General features: G+C 41.5%; 3 pseudogenes; all 3 read left to right on the top strand.

Moving 5' to 3' along the window:
- The first annotated feature begins 7,942 nt into the window (after positions 1-7,942).
- Positions 7,943-8,878, top strand: LOC111821480 (vomeronasal type-1 receptor 4-like; annotated as a pseudogene).
- Positions 8,879-10,645: 1,767 nt separating this feature from the next.
- On the top strand, positions 10,646-11,642 carry LOC111821479 (vomeronasal type-1 receptor 2-like; annotated as a pseudogene).
- A 2,820-nt stretch (positions 11,643-14,462) lies between these two features.
- Positions 14,463-15,665, top strand: LOC101350215 (ribonucleoside-diphosphate reductase subunit M2 pseudogene; annotated as a pseudogene).
- Positions 15,666-16,148: the final 483 nt, after the last annotated feature.

The following is a 16,148-nucleotide window of genomic DNA, read 5'->3' as shown; positions in this document are numbered from 1 at the left end:
TGTAAGCCTTCATCTTAAGTGAGAATAACAGCACAATTGGAAGAGCGTAGTCAATGTCACTGAACTGTGCATGTAGAAATTTTGGAAATGGTGTATCTTTGGCTATGCATATTTTCACCAAAAAAAAACAAAGGTCCAGAAGGGAGGGGGTTGACTTGTCGTGGGGTTGTTAACCAATGTCATAAAACAATATGTGTACTAATGTTTCATGAGAAACTATTTGTTCTGTAAACCTTCACCTGAAGTACAATTAAAAAAAAGAAAAAAAACTCCTCTTCATCTGTGAAATCTAGAATACAAGTTATCTGCTTCCAAAGGTACAATGGCAGAACGGGCATAAGCTAGACATTTCCATTACAAATGGGAGAAATTGCAGGGAAAGAAGGAATAACAGACACCAAGCAAGTCAGCAGAACACATTACATTAGCCCTCAAAGCTTGAAAAAAATCCTCTGTTTTCTGAGACAATTTACATAATGACCCTGCCCTCCAGACTCTAGGTATTGGCCATACTCTCCAGATTCTGAGTGGAGGCCCCTCAGCCCTGGGCTTCAGCTCTGCCTTCCAGGCCCACTGGGACAGCAACTGTACTCCCTCAGCTTTAGGCGCACAATTCTTTTAGTCCATTGGAATGACAACTCCACCCTTAGAAACACCAGAGGCCATGGCTCTACCTTTTGAAACTCCAGAGGTCCTGGCCATACCTTTTGATATTGAGGCAGCTCTGCTTCCTGTGTTCTTTTTCTCTTTAGCTTCTCTTTCCTGTGGCCTCTCAGCCCTTGGGCTTTATGCCTGCATCTGCCCAGCTGGGGCAAGTGTTCCAAAGCTGTGTAGCTCCACCGATAAGTGCCCAGAGGCACCCCTACTCTGCCAGGAAGCCTCCTGCACACAGACACTCAGCTCTCTCTCATTCCATGGGTCAGCTCCAGCGCCATCTGGCACTGGTCTCCTGGTTCTGCTGCTGCTGGTTCTTTGCCACTGCTGCTCCTCTATTCATTCACAGTTTCAAAATTGCTTCCACATTTTAGGTATCTGTTAGAGCAGCACGTCACTCCCGGTACCAAATTCTGTCTTGGTCATCTAGTGCTGCTGTAACAGAAATACCACAAGTGGATGGCTTTAACAAAGAGAAGTTTATTCTCTCACAGTCCAGTGGGCTACAAGTCCAGATTTAGGGCATCAGCTCCAAGGGAACACTTTCTCTGTTGTCTCTGGAGGAAGGTCCGTGTCATCAATCTTTCCTTGGTCTGGGAGATTCTCTCAATTCAATCCATGACATCAAGTAACCTTTGGCACTTTGCTTTCAGTCGCCAGATTTCCGGTGCTGAGCTCTCTGTATGTAAGTTTCCTAATAAAGACTTGTCTAATCACCTTGGATTTTACTGCCTCATTTTTCAGAATCTGACCTGTCCCCCTTGGAGCCACTCCTCCCACTGGTGTGTTGGGGTGCAACAATAACATACAGACAGAGAAGAGTTAGTGAGATAAACTCCACTGCCAGTTGCTACCAGTGGATGGGTCAGAATTTAGCATGAGGGCCCCTACTCTCAGGAGTCCCCTGGTGGTGCAAAGGGTTAAGCACTTGACTACTGACTGAAAGGTTAGAGGATCAAACCAACTCAGAGCTGCCTAGAAGAAAGACCTGGGGATCTGCTTCTGAAAGGTCACAGCCATGAAAACTCTATGGAGCACAGTTCTACTCTGACACAGATGGAGTCGCCATGAGTCAGAATCCACTTGAATACAACTGATTGGTTGCTTGGCTTCTGCTCTCTGATATCGAAATCTTTCTCTATGTGGATGATGTTTTTGCTTGGCAAGTCAGAAGCCTCAGTTTCAATAACCCCAATTAGGATGTTATCACTTCTTTGCCAGTAGGGGTAGCTGATAAAACCCTAAGAAATTCAGAGTTCTGTTTTCCAGTTAAAGTTAATTAGAACTATGTGGTCGGATTTAAAATGCTCAATTCTTCCTGTGGTCACTGAAAACTGTGACTGATGATTTTGTCATTTGGAGCCACTGGCAAATGGAAGGAGCCCTGGTGGCTCAGTGCTTAAGAGTTTGGCTGCTAACCAAAATTCAGCAGTTCAAATCTACCGGCTGCTCCTTGGAAACCCTATGGGACAGTTCTAGTCTATCCTTTAGGGTCGCTATGAGTTGGAATCTACTACATGGCAATGGGTTTCGTTTTTGTTCTTTTTTTTTTTTTTTCAGCAAATGGAAGCAGCCTTCAACTATAGGAGTCCTTTGGGGTTTCGGACTTGTAGCTACCCTAAACACAATGACCAGATACACGGCTTTTGAAAGTCAGCTATTAGCTTGCTCCTGAGCTCCTTCCAACTCTGAAGCCTATAATAGGAGGGACTGGTAGCTCCCCAGCCTGATATTCCCACTTTTGGGTGGGTCATCTTGGAGCCAGCAAGGTACGGAAGGTCCCCAAAGCTTTAGTTGTCAGAAATTGTGATGCGGTGAATTACTTAATAGGGCACTTTTAGCCATACTTGGTTTTGTTACTCCTACAAAACGATTGTATGGAACTATGCAGATAAGGTGCTTTGGGCCCACCAAGGGGATTGAACAGCATTGCTATGAATGCAAATAAGGTGCATTGAACCCTAATGAAGGGATTGGTGAATTTTGCTATCCCACTAGGCTTAAAATGAGCCAGGAGTGAAGCACGTCCGTTAGAACCAAGGTTCCTGTGTTGGGAACAACCTAGACCCAGGAAACAGAGAGATAGAGAGAGAGAGAACAGTAACACTGGAGATGTCCTGAGACCATAAGAAACAGTGGCAGAGAAACAGTGGCAGCAGAACCAGGAACCCCGTGTAAGATGGCACAGTGTGCTTCCCTTCCCAGAAGAGGGGCAGCTACAGTGGGCATGCCAACCCACAGAGTGAAAGAGCTGAGCACCTTCAGGCAGGAGGCTTCTTGGTGGAGTGAAGTGCCTCCTGGCACTTACTAGCAGAGCTAAAGAGCTTTGTAGCACTTGACCGTGCAGGGCAAAGTCTGCACACACGCAGGGAGAGAGGGCCGAGAGAGGTGCCTGTCCTGAGGGATTCAAGAGGAGCCTGTCATAAGGGGGCTGAGAGGAGCCTGTCCTGAGAGGGCTGAGAGGAGCCCTCACAGTCCAGAGGAACTGAGAAAGCTGTCCTGCACTGAAGAAGGGAGATGGCGCCTACTTGCTTCCTGATTCTGAACCCCAGTTGTAACCTGTTGATCCTGACCCTGAGTTGTAAACTGTTATTTCCCTAATAAACTCCATAATTGTGACTATTGTCTGTGAGTTCTGTGTGGCCATTGCAATGAATTATCAAACCTAGAAGTACAGAGTTCCATGAGAGAATGGCTGGTGTCACAATTGGGAAAAACGTTGGAGAGAGAAGATATGTCTGACCTCTACTTCATAGGAATCAGCCTTGGGCTGCTGATCTTGATTCTCTCTCCTCTCCCTTGTGACGTTAGACAATGAGAACTGATGCCACCATGACACTTCTACAGAAATGGAATATTCAAGTGGGGAAACAAAATAAAACACACACAGCCTGTTATGGATTGAACTGTGTCCCCCCAGAATGTGATAATTTGGCTAGGCCATGATTTCCAGTATTGTGTGATTGTCCAGTATTTTGTCATCTCATGTGATTTTCCTATGTGTTGTAAATCCTACCTCTATGATGTTAATGAGACAGGATTAGAGGCAGTTATTTTAATGAGATAGGACTCAATCTAGAGGTTTAGGTTGTATCTTGAGTCAATCTCTTTTGAAATATAAAAGAAGAGAGCAGAGAGACAGGGGACATTCTACCACCAAGAAAAAAGAGCCAGGAGCAGAGTGGGTCCTTTGGACCTAGGGTCCCTGTGCTGAGACACTCCTAGACCAGGGGATGATTGATGACAAGGACCTTCCTCCAGAGATGCAGAGGAGAGAGAAAGCCTTCCCCTGGAGCTGGCATCCTGAATTCCGACTTCTAGCCTCCTAGACTGTGAGAGAATAAATTTCTGTTTGTTAAAGCCATCCACTTGTGGTATTTCTGTTATAGCAGCACTTGATAACTAAGACACACACACCCATACAAACCAGTCTGGCCCCAGTTACATCTCAGATTTACAGAAAAATATGGCAGCTTTCTTTGGTGGAAATTTTAAGCCTCCTTATGTCCCTTGAAGCAAAGTTGCTGTCTTTATGGGGCCCTCCATTTCCGTTTCTCCTAAATGCCTGGCCCTGGTTCACTGATGGTTCTGCTAAGCTAAAACCTATGGTGTCCAGAGGGCTGGTGTGGCTGTTTAACCTCAGTGCCAGCTCTGAAGAACCAAAAGCAGGTGTGCTTCCTTTACTCTGTTGTAAAATCGGAGTTTTGGGCTCTTGCCCATGTTCTAGCTCTTTGGTTTGCCATTTTGAAAATAATATACTGGTGTAATACGAACACTCCTTTTGAAGGATGTAAACTGTGGAAGGAGTCCCTGGGTGGTTCAAAAGGTTAAGCAATCAGCTACTAACCAAAAGATTGGCTGTTTGAACCCCCCAGCTGACTAGAAGAAAGGTCTGGCAATCTGATTCTCAAAGGTCACAGCCATGAAAACCACATGTGGTCTCCATGAGTCAGAATCACCTCTATGGCAACAGTTCAGTTTTGTTTTGTTTTAACTGTGGAAAGAAATTTCATCTGAGTCATTCATTAGAAGCCCATACTTAGAGCTTCTTCTCTGAAAAGACTGACTGGAAGGAACCTGCTGGTTGATTCCGACTCTGTTTCTGGTGCAGAGGCTACCGCTGCCTGCTAGACTTGTAGCTCCTTCTGGAAACTGATGGTTTGTCTCATGGTTTGGGTAGTCTCCTACTACTCATGGCACAATGGGCCTTTCACCTTCCTTTAGGCTGCTTGTCCAACCTCACTACTGTTGACAACTTCAGCCATTGATCAGCTGACCCCAACACCATTGTGACCCATGAAATTGATGTGTCATGTTTTAGACTTTCCAGATCATTTGCAAGATCCCTGGGTGCTGCAAAGGGGTTGCATGTGACCACTAACCTGACAGTTGTAGGTTTGAATCCGTCCAGTGGTACCATTGAAGAAAGACTTAGTGATCTGCTTCTGTAAACATTGTTGTTGTTAGGTGCCATTGAGTCGGTTCTGACACATAGCAACCCTATGTGGAACAAAACGAAACACAGCCCTGTCCTGTGCCATCCTCTTGATCATTGTTATGCTTGAGCCCATTGTTACAATCACTGTGTCAATCCATCTCGTTGATGGTCTTCCTCTTTTTAGATGACCCTCTACTTTAACAAGCATGGTATGCTTCTCCAGGGACTGGTCCCTCCTGATAACATGTCCAAAGTATGTGAGACAAAGTCTCCCCATCCTCTCTTCTAAGGAGCATTCTGACTGTACTTCTTCCAAGACAGATTTGTTTATTCTTCTGACTGTCCAAAGTATAGTCAATATTCTTCACCAACACCATAATTCAGTGATTTCTCATGTAAATTACTGGCATCGTGTACTTTTTTTACTTGTTATCTCTTTAAAAATCCTTCTTAGGTATTTTGTCTGATTCCATTTCCTTGTTCATAACTTAAATGGGCTCATGGGCTGAAGATGAGAAAATATTTGGAGTAAGAGAACTTCTCAGGGGAGCAGAGAATCCAGAGATACTCATGTCACCCATGTGTCAGACCTCAACATTTCCTGCTCCAGCCATGGGACGCCCTGTCTGTCTCCAGGATCCTGGACAAGAAAGAGCCTCTCCCAAACACTTCCATGGTCTCTTTGGAGATGATAACTGGAAACTTGTAATTGGTTTTGGTAATTAGCAACTGAGGAAACATTTTCCAGAGATGTTCTCTGCTCCCCAAGCCTGCACTGTCAATGCCACTGGAGGTGAAATGATCATTTCAGTTCTGTGGGGAGGAGAGGACACAGAATAAAAACCTAGACCTCAGGGTCTGGCAGCGTCCCTCAGACATTTGTCCCAGAAGACATGACATCACACTGAGCTCATGGTGCTGGCAGCGGGAAGGAGTCGGGTAAGTATTTCCTATTTCAGTCTAAGAGGCAGCATCTGTAAGGGAAAGAGGCATATCAGGGTCTGGGTAAGCTATCAAATTGGAATAAGCAAATCTTCTGGGTTCGACACTGTTCCAGTGGCCCACAGGAAGGAAGACTATGTCTTGAGCTTGAGCTGATTTAGAACAGAAAGATAGAGTCCCAGACCCTACCTCCATGCCTGATGGCTACTAATGTCATGTAGTGTCATCCTCAAGAAGTTTGATTTTGGGTTTTTAATCCAAACCACATCGCTGTCAAGTTGAGTTCAGACTCATAGCAATCCTATAGGACAGAGTACAACTGCCCCATAGGGTCCAAGCCTAAAAATCTTTATGGAAGTAGACTGCCACATCTTCCTCCCAAAGAGCAGCTGCTAGGTTCAAACCGCTACCTCTCGGTTAGCGACTGACTGCTTAACCTCTGCACCCCCAGCTCTCCTTTTTTAATCCTAGTGATCATGAAACCTGATTTTTTAAGATGTTCAAAGGCTGTAGTTCTGAAATCAATCTGCTCTTCAGCCTACTTTGCAGGAATCATGTGATTTTCAGGATTACTAGAGGTGTACCACTAACACCTCCACACTCTTAACTCACAGCAGGATGAATCTACATGAATTCTCTAATCCTGTCAGAAATAGTGTATCTGAATGGAAGTTGCTCTAATAGAAACATTTTCTCTAATTGTGGTGATGATGTACTAATGGACACAGCAATTGTGTCTCCTGAAAACATCATAGTCTGTTGATTACAAGGAGCCTGTTTTCCCTGTTGATTTTAGTGAAGCTGCACTTAAGGAAAAGATAACTTTATAACAATGGGTTTTACCCAGCAGCTGTCAAGCTCAAACGTATCTTGTGCTATTTTCTCTGATTGAAAAATACTCTAATATTAATATAAAAATCAATCATTTCAATTTATAAAAAGCACAAGATGTCATGCCTTACAGATTTCATTTTCCGTAAGTGTCTTGTAGTTAATATCTTTCACAAATCTCATCTTACTGCTATACTTTTACTTAATTAATGTATGAATTAATTGATGAGTATATGAGGTGAAAATAGTAATAATTGAGTTTCTACTGTCCACTATTTTATCTCATGTCTCATAGGGCTTGAAGTGAGTTGTTCAATAATTCCTGTGATAGGTGCCAATGTATTTTGTTCCTGGCATAGAAGCAAATATGTCATTCTGTTGCCATTCATTAAATCCAACCAGGTGGTGAGGCAGGTTCCTATAGTATTCTACTGCAATTATTAAATCTACATGTTATTAAGATCTTTAAATCATTATCCATAATCGATATTGGCCTATAGAATAAATTTTTACGCAGCAATGGAAATCTGTTACAACCAACATTGAAAAATAAAATATCACCAATGTAAAATAAAATGACAAAGTGTCAACAGAAAACTAAAAACAGGTCTGGATTATTGGAAGAACACAGCTAACTAGCTTGGTTAGTAGAGCTTGGTGGCTAAATGTACTGTCTTTGCAACCAACACAGCCAGGTTCAAGTCCTCACTCTGCACCTAACCAACATATAAATTTAGACAAATCAATTAACTTCTCTGTGCCTAAGTTCTCCTTATCTTTATAATGAAATTAATGGTAGTGCCTGCCTCAGAGATTTGTGAAGAATAAAGAAGGTAGCACATGTACAATCTTCATAGCAGAGATTCCTACATAATAAGTACTCTTTAAAGGTTATACACCCAACTCTTGGAAATCTTTTAATGAAAGGAAAACAAAGGCAATGTTTCTAAGTGGTAATTAAGGGTAAGCGGAGCACAGTGGATTTCAGATGACATGATACATGTAACTCATGTCTCATCTTCCCATGCAGGACTCTCTGGCTCTGAAGACAAACATCAATCACCGGGAACTGAGAGAATGTCCTCCAGGGATTTGACAATATGAATGATTTTCTTACTACAGAAGACAGTTGGTATCCTGGGGATTTTCTCTTCTTTTCCATTTTACCTTCCTTTACTTCACTAAATGCAGATTAAGGTCCATAGACTTGATTCTCAGGCACCTGACTATGGCCAAAACCTTGATCATTCTCTCTAGGGGAATCCCAGGGACCATGGCAGCTTTTGAGTGAAAAGATTTTTTTAATGATTTTAGATGCAAACTTATTTTCTGTCTTCATAGAAAGGGCAGAGGAGGGTCCACTGGTAGTAACGTGCCTCCTGAATATCTTCCATGTCATCTCCATCAGCCCCAGAATTCCAAGTGGGTAGAGCTTAAGATGAAAACTCCCAAGTACACGGGCTTCTCCATATTCCTTTGGTGGATCCTGCACATGCTGGTAAATATCATAGTTCCTATATATGTCACTAGATTTGGGGCAATGAAATCTTCACGAAGAAAAGAGATTTAGGATATAGTTATGGTGAATTCCCGGCAAAACCTCAGGCTCACTGAATGCAGTGTTGTTATTATTCCCTGATGTTGTGTGTTTGGGATTCATGATCTGGGCCCACAGCTCCATTAGTTTCATCCTGTACAGATACAAGCAGCAGGTCCAACACATTCATAGGAATGTCTCCACCACATCCTCCCCTGAGTCCAGAGCTACCCAAACCATCCTTGTCCTTGACCACCTTCGCGTCTTTTTACACCCTGTCCTCCGTCTTTCAAGTTTGTTTGGCTCTTTTTAGTATTACAGGGTGGCTGTTAAACATCTTGGCACTATTCAGTGCATGTTTCCCTACTGTTAGCTCCTTTGTTCTCATAATTAGCGCCTCCAATGTCTCCAGGCTCTGCTTTCGCTTTGCCTGGATAAGTAACATAAAACTCCCTAGTCTTATTAGAAATATGTAAATTGTGTGCTTTTCCACAAAGTTCAGATGTTTGTTTATTCATCACACAGAATCTAAGCACGTATAAAACAGTCATATTAAAAGAGAGCGGTGGTACACATACACACATGCATACATTTGTATATATATAAATGTGTATGTATGTGTGTGTATGTGGGTGTGTATGCATATCAGTCAGATGATGTTTCTTATTCATCAAGTCTCCAAGACACTCCAATGGTCTCTTTGGTGATAATCACCAGACTCTTGAGTTTCTGGGAATTAAAAAGTGGGACAAAGATTTTCCGAACTTTTCTCAGTTCCTCAGCAGTGGACCATCTAGCTGCTACTGGTGAAGTGATAACGGCAGTTATGGGGGGAGGTGAGGCCACAGAATCCCTAACTCGTATTGCAGGGTCTGGCTTCCTCCCTTCTACACCTGTTTTGGCTGTTGTGACCGTCACTGAGCCCATCATCCTGGTAGTAGGTAGGAGTCAGGTGAGTATTTTCTATTTCAGCCTGAAAGGCAGGTTCTAGAAGGCATAGAGGCAGATGGGTGAGTGATAATTTTGGAAAAGGGATTTCTCTGGGGTAGAAACTGGTCCAGTGCTAGTGACACAAAGGAAAGATGACAATTCCTGAGGTATGAGCTAAGGTTTTGGAGGGAAACTGGAGGTCTGAGTAGTGACACTAATCCCTGGATGCTCCCAAGGTAATTTCATGAGTTCCTCAAGGAAGGTGGTTCTTGGTGTTTGATCCAAATGGTATAAAAATCTCAATTTTATGGAGCTTCAAAGTTATACTTTTAAAATTAGTCTGCTATTCAATATGGTGTGTGAAAATCACAAAGAAATTCTCAAGAGTACTATAGTTATTTCTGTAAATGCTCTGTGCATGTAGTAATGGGTATGATGGAGCTAACTGAATTATCTAATTTTCATCAGTAACTGTGTATCTGGGTTGCAATTGCTAAAATATAATTATTTTTCTGTAAATTTTAAATACTTGTATTTATTTTAATATCTTCTCTCAAACACATATTAATTATAATTTCTCTTCATTTTTCAAAAACAACAAATATATGGTTACATGATCTGTGATGAGGATTAATTTAGTTTTAACCCCAAAATACTTTATTATGTATTTATGCTCCATGTCCTATAATTAGGACTACAGCACAGTTTTGTACGATAATTTCTATGATGAATATCATTGTACTTTAGTTCTCAGCAAAAAAAAAGAATGATTCTGTTACCATGTTAATACTTATTGAATAAATCCAGTTCGGTCATGGAAAATTATTCAGGGCATCTACATTTTACTATAACCTCTAAACTTTGATTCATAAGTGCTATTGGTCTATAGAATACTTAGACAAAATGGGAAATTATCACAACTAAACTTACAAAATATATTTATAATGTAAGAGTTATTTCCATTATTTGAAGACCACACAAGAGAGCTACGATAGAATATCACAGTAGTAAACAACAGTGTCATTGCAACCAGGTTCAAATCCTGACTCTGTTTATATGAGCCGCTTAACTTCTCTGTAGCTAAATTCTCTTTGTCTGACAGAGGAGAATAATATTAGCTCCTAACTCATAGGGTCATGAATATTAAATAATTTAGAACAGGAAAAAAATTAAACACAATGACCAAAACTGTGAGTGCTACAAAAAGAAACAGAGAAAATATTGGGAATCTCTTAACAACAGAAAATATATTTAGAAATTAATTCTCAGAGTGAAGTAATGGTAAGTAGAAAATTTTTGTATTTTATTTTTCCATGAACAACGTAGGCCACAACTCATGTTTCCATGCAGGACCCTCTGTTTGTGAATTTGAATCTGAATCCCTGGAAAATGATAGAATAGCCTCCACGGATGTGAAAATAGCAGTGATCCTCCTATTCCAGATAGTCATTGGGATCCTGGGGAATTTCTCACTCATAATTCATTACATCTTCCCTCACTTCTAGGGATGCAGGTCATGGTCCGCAGACTCGATTCTCAGGCACTTGACTGTAGCCAACTCCTTGTCTCTCTATAGGAGTCCCCCAGACAATGCTTGCTTTTGGGTTAAAACATTTCCTCAGTGATTTTGGATGCAAACTTGTTTTATATCTTCAAAGGGTGGCCAGGGGTATGTCCATTTGCACCACCTGCCTCTTGAGTGTCTTCCAGGCCATCACCATCAGCCCCATGCACTCCAGGTGGGCAGAGCTTAAACAAAAAGCCCTAAAGTACATTGGTCCCTCCAATATCCTCTGCTGGATACTACACATGCTGGTCAATGCCATTTTTCCTATTTATGTGACTGGCAAATGGAGCAACGACACCATCATAAAGAAAAATGTATTGGAATACTGCTCTACTACACAACATGACAATGTCACATTCTCACTCTATGCAGCATTGATATCCTCCCATGATGTTTTATGTTTGGGATTCATGTCCTGGGCCAGAGGCTCCATAGTTTTCATCCTGTACAGACACAAGCAGTGGGTCCAACACATTCATAAGAAAAACATTTCCCCAAGATCCTCTGTTGAGACCAGAGCCACCCAAAGCATCCTTGTCCTGGTGAGCACCTTTGTATCATTTTATGCCCTCTCCTCCATTATTTATGCTTATTTAGCTGTTTTTGATAATCCCAGTTGGTGGCTGGTGAACGTATCTCCATTAATTACTGTGTGTTTCCCAACGGTCAGCCCCTTCGTTCTCATAAGCAGTGACTCCCGTGTATCTAGACTCTGCATTGTCTGCTGTAGAAAGAACATATAATTTAAATAGCTCATGAGAAAAATATAGTCCATATATATTTCACCATGTTCAGTCATAGATGAACTCATCCCTCACAGAATCTTAAGAACAATTACAGACCAGTCTCATTGCAGAGAGAGTGGTGAACTAGACAGACTGCAATTCTGTCTCAATGATAAGTAGGAAATAATAGTAGCAATAAGAAATGAAATCCAATATCGTTGTTATGTATTTATAGACTTGTATTTTATTAATGGCTGCAATGGAGATGTTCAAAGTCTGCAGTAATAATACAGTTAAGCCTGAAATACTGTGGTTGTTCTTGTTAGTTGCTGTTGAGTCAGCTTCGATTCATGGAGACCTTATGTATAACAGAATGAAAAGTTGCCTGATCCTGCACCATCCTCACAACTATTGGTATATCTGAGCCCATTGTAGCCTCTATGTCAGTCCATTCATTGAGGGTCTCTCTCTTTTTTGCTGACCCATTACATTACCAAGCATGAAGTCCTTCTCCAGAGAGTTGTCCCTCCTGATGATGCATCCAGTGTAAGTGACCCCAAGTCTGTCCATCCTTGCTTTTCAGGAGCATTCCTGCTGTACTTCCCCTAAGACTGGTGAAATAAAGTGATATTACTGGAATTGTCTTTGAGCATGTATTTTTAATCTGAGATATAAAATTTTCTAAAAATTTAACTGGACATGAAATTTTAAGGTCTGTTTCATTAAATAGGAGTATCATCTGGGATGGACCTTTGGGAAACCGGTATCCTGGGGAGGGGTGTGGCCCTGTATTATAATATTGTAAGTATTACAGTGGCCTGGAGTGAATTGGAAGAAAAATTAGGGTAATATTATCGAAAGCATTGGAGGCCACGTTCTGAATTTTGTACCTTACATTCTAAGAAAAACGGTGGCTATCTGAAATATAATCAGGACCCTGAAGAAAGATTAGTATACAGGCAGTCCCCAAGTTAGGAACAACATCCATTCCTACGTCTGTCTTCAAGTCGAATTTGTATGTAAGTCAGAACAGGCACCTATGGTTCCTGTTTAGTGTTAGTTAAGCAAATGCTTGCCTTAGTATATAGGATATGTTTTACCTTTCTATGCATACAAAATACTTAAGAAACACTTTAAAACTGCGCAGTGTTTTCATGAGCTTCACAAAGTAGTGCATGCTTTTGTTACTATGAACCATTGTATTTAAACTTAATTTTTAATATAATAGACTTTATGGCAGTCGTTTAAGTACGAGTTGTCTGTATGTCAGATGTTCATAACCCGTGGACTGTTGGTATTAAAAATATTTTCAAGTAAATATCGGAAAAATAAAATTCAGGGCAACAAAGAGCAATATAAGCAGATGTGTGCACTGAATTTAAAAAAATATGGTGAGTAAAATACGTCAGTCACAAATATTGTACGGTCCCACTTATATGAAATATCCAGAATAGGCAAATATATGAAGACCAAAGGTTTTTAATGGCTGCTAAGGATATGAGGGAAGGGAAAACAGAGTCATTACTTGGGGGGAACTGAGCTGTTAATGGTGATGATGAAAAAAATTGCAAACAGTGGCAATGGTTGAACAACATGATTAACATAATTAACTTCACGGAGTTGTATATGTAAAAATGTTGAAATGGTAAATGTTATATATACATATAAACCCGTTGCTGACGAGTCTATTCTGGCTCATAAGGACCCTATAGGACAGAGCAGAACTGCCTCATAGAGTTTCCAAGGAGCAGCTGGTGGATTTGAACTGCTGACCTTTTGATTAGCAGCCAAACTCTTAACCATTGCACCACCAGGACTCCTATATATATAGATATAGATATAGATATATAGATATATAGATATGTGGTAAGTATATATATACTTACCACAATTTTGAAAAGTGTAAAAAAATCAAATGATACCTTAAAAAACAAAGACTGCAGGTGGGAGGCGACAATTAGGTGTGTCAAGGAGGGCACCAGCATACCCCCAGAACATGCCTGGTACGCAGATGATTCTAGTGCAGGCCAGCCCCCTGAATGGTCAGCTGTTACTATCTTATCTGCTACTGATGCCATCTAGATAGAAAGGGGTACTGGGTGCAATAGCCAATGGATCAAATTAAGGGCAGCCTGGCTAATAATCACCCAAGAGCCCCATCCCTTAACTATTTTTATTTAATCTTGGACAGTAATAAAAGGCCTCACTCTGTGGATACCCCAAGAGGAAAAGGACGGGTGGGAAATCCCTGTGGGAGCAAGAACTATGGCAAGATATCTGAGACAAACTGCATGACCTGAATCTAAAGCAACTGTTTATCATGTCCCAGCACACACAGTGAACTCCCTAATGGGAAATGTAGAAGCAGACGCCCTAGCAGCAATGTGAGGGCCACTGTCCCCACTGATCACCTAAATATAGCTATGTGGATACATAAGAAAGGTGGGGCATCACATTCAGTATGTTGCCACTAGCTCCCTGCTCCACTTAAGTATAAGACATAACACATTAAAAGGGGGCCATTAAAAGGGCCCCTTACAGATTTAGCAAATGGTTTATATAGGTCCTCAACCTACAAGTAAGGGATATCAATTTAGTCTCACATGTGTGGATACCTACAGTGGATTACTCCAAGTAATTACTCCAAGTAAGAGCCAATTTCCGGTTTGGAAAACTAATATCCATGTATGGTACTCCTAAAGAAATTAACAGTGATCAGGGTTCTCCCTTTACAGGGGCCCTTGTGCAGCAATGGACTGAGAAACAACATCTAGACTGGAACTTTCACTACCTTGTAACCCTCAAGGGGCAAGAATCATTGAAAGGAAAACTGGGCCCATTCCGCATGATTTGTAAGGTCTCCTGCACTTTCCGCCTGCACCTCGCTGACTTCTCAGGCCATAGCCATGCTCTCAGTTCGCGTCCCACTCGCCACCATTGACCAGCAGCAGCTCCGGCTTTCTCCCTTGAAGGGGCTCAGCCTGGCGGTTAAGGAGAATACTTCCCGGTCCCTTAGCAGTGCCCGCGTTCTGGCCGGCAAGGCGGTGAGGAAGATCTTCTAGGTGCTGGAGAATACTAAAGTACCTGCCTCTAGCGTGAAGGATGAACCATTGCTGAGAGAAAATCACCGCCACTGCTTTGTCATGATATTTGGCAGATGTATAAGAAAGCTGAGCCTTCCTTTTGGACTGCTGAGGAGCTGGATCTTTCCAAGGACATTCAGCACTGGGAAGCCCTGAAGCCTAAAGAAAGATATTTTACATCACATGTTCTGGCTTTCTTTGCAGCAAGCGATGGCATAATGAATGAAAACTTGCTGGTGCGATTTAGCCAACAAGTTCAGATTACAGAAGCCTGCTGTCTCTATGGCTTCCAAATTGCAATGGAAAACATACATTCTGAAATGTACAATCTCCTTACTGACACTTACATTAAAGATTCCAAGGAAAGGGAGTTTCTCTTCAATGCCATTGAACAATGCCTTGTGTAAAGAAGAAGGCAGATTGGGCCTTGCATTGGATCGGGGAAAAAGAAGCTACCTATGGTAAGTGTGATGTAGCCTTTGCCCCAATAGAAGGAATCTTCTTTTCTGGTTCTTTTGCATCCATATTCTGACTCAAGAAACGAGGATTAATGCCTGGCCTCACATGTTCCAATGAATTCATTAGCAGAGATGAGAGTTTACACTGTGACTTTACCTGCATAGCGTTCAAACACTTGCTACACAAACCTTTGGAGCAGAGAGTAAAAGAAATAATTATTAATGCTGTTAGGATAGAATAGGAGCTCCTTACTGAGGCCTTGCATGTGAAGCTTATCAGAATGAATTGCACTTTAATGAAGCAGTACATTGCGTTGTAGCAGAGAGACTAATGCTGGAACTGGGTTTTAACAAGGTATTCAGAGTAGAAAATCCATTTGACTTTATGGAGAATATTTCACAGGAAGGGAGAACTAACTTCTTCGAGAAGAGAGTACCAGAGGATAGGAGTGATGTCGAGCCCAACAGAGAATTCTTTTACCTTGGATGCTGACTTCTAAATGAACTGAAGATGTGCTCTTATTTTGATGATATTTTTTTCCTTCTCATCCAAAAAACATCAGCTACTTTATTATCAACCAGCTACACCATGTGAATTGACCCAAGTAGGAGAAATCATCATTAATGGCACCTTAGAAACTGATTAGCTACCTCAAAACCGATCCTGTTTATTGACGGTGCAAGTGATGTCCCCTAGAATGAGATGGTTTTAAGACAGGCTACTCAGATTTTTATGAAAAATCTTGTCAGTGTTTGGTTTTTGTAAGCAGGCTAGCTGTAAAGGACTTTTCTATAGCTGCAATCTTGGCCTTAGAGTGGGGAGACCCTTAAGCTAGTTTGATCTAGCAGGATTTAAACATCCAGTTAGTTGGAAGATGTCACCCTCACTGCTTCAAAGCATATGTTAAAGTTTTACTTATTAGTTTGTATATAAAACTGGCACTTTACACACAAACACACATTGTACTATCAAAGTAAAAGCC

Source organism: Trichechus manatus, unplaced genomic scaffold (assembly GCF_000243295.1).
Source record: "Trichechus manatus latirostris isolate Lorelei unplaced genomic scaffold, TriManLat1.0 scaffold00087, whole genome shotgun sequence".
In the NCBI taxonomy this organism is placed as follows: Eukaryota; Metazoa; Chordata; class Mammalia; order Sirenia; family Trichechidae; genus Trichechus; species Trichechus manatus.
The sequence above is the reverse complement of the archived record's forward strand: the minus strand, read 5'-3'. Positions and strand labels throughout refer to the sequence as shown.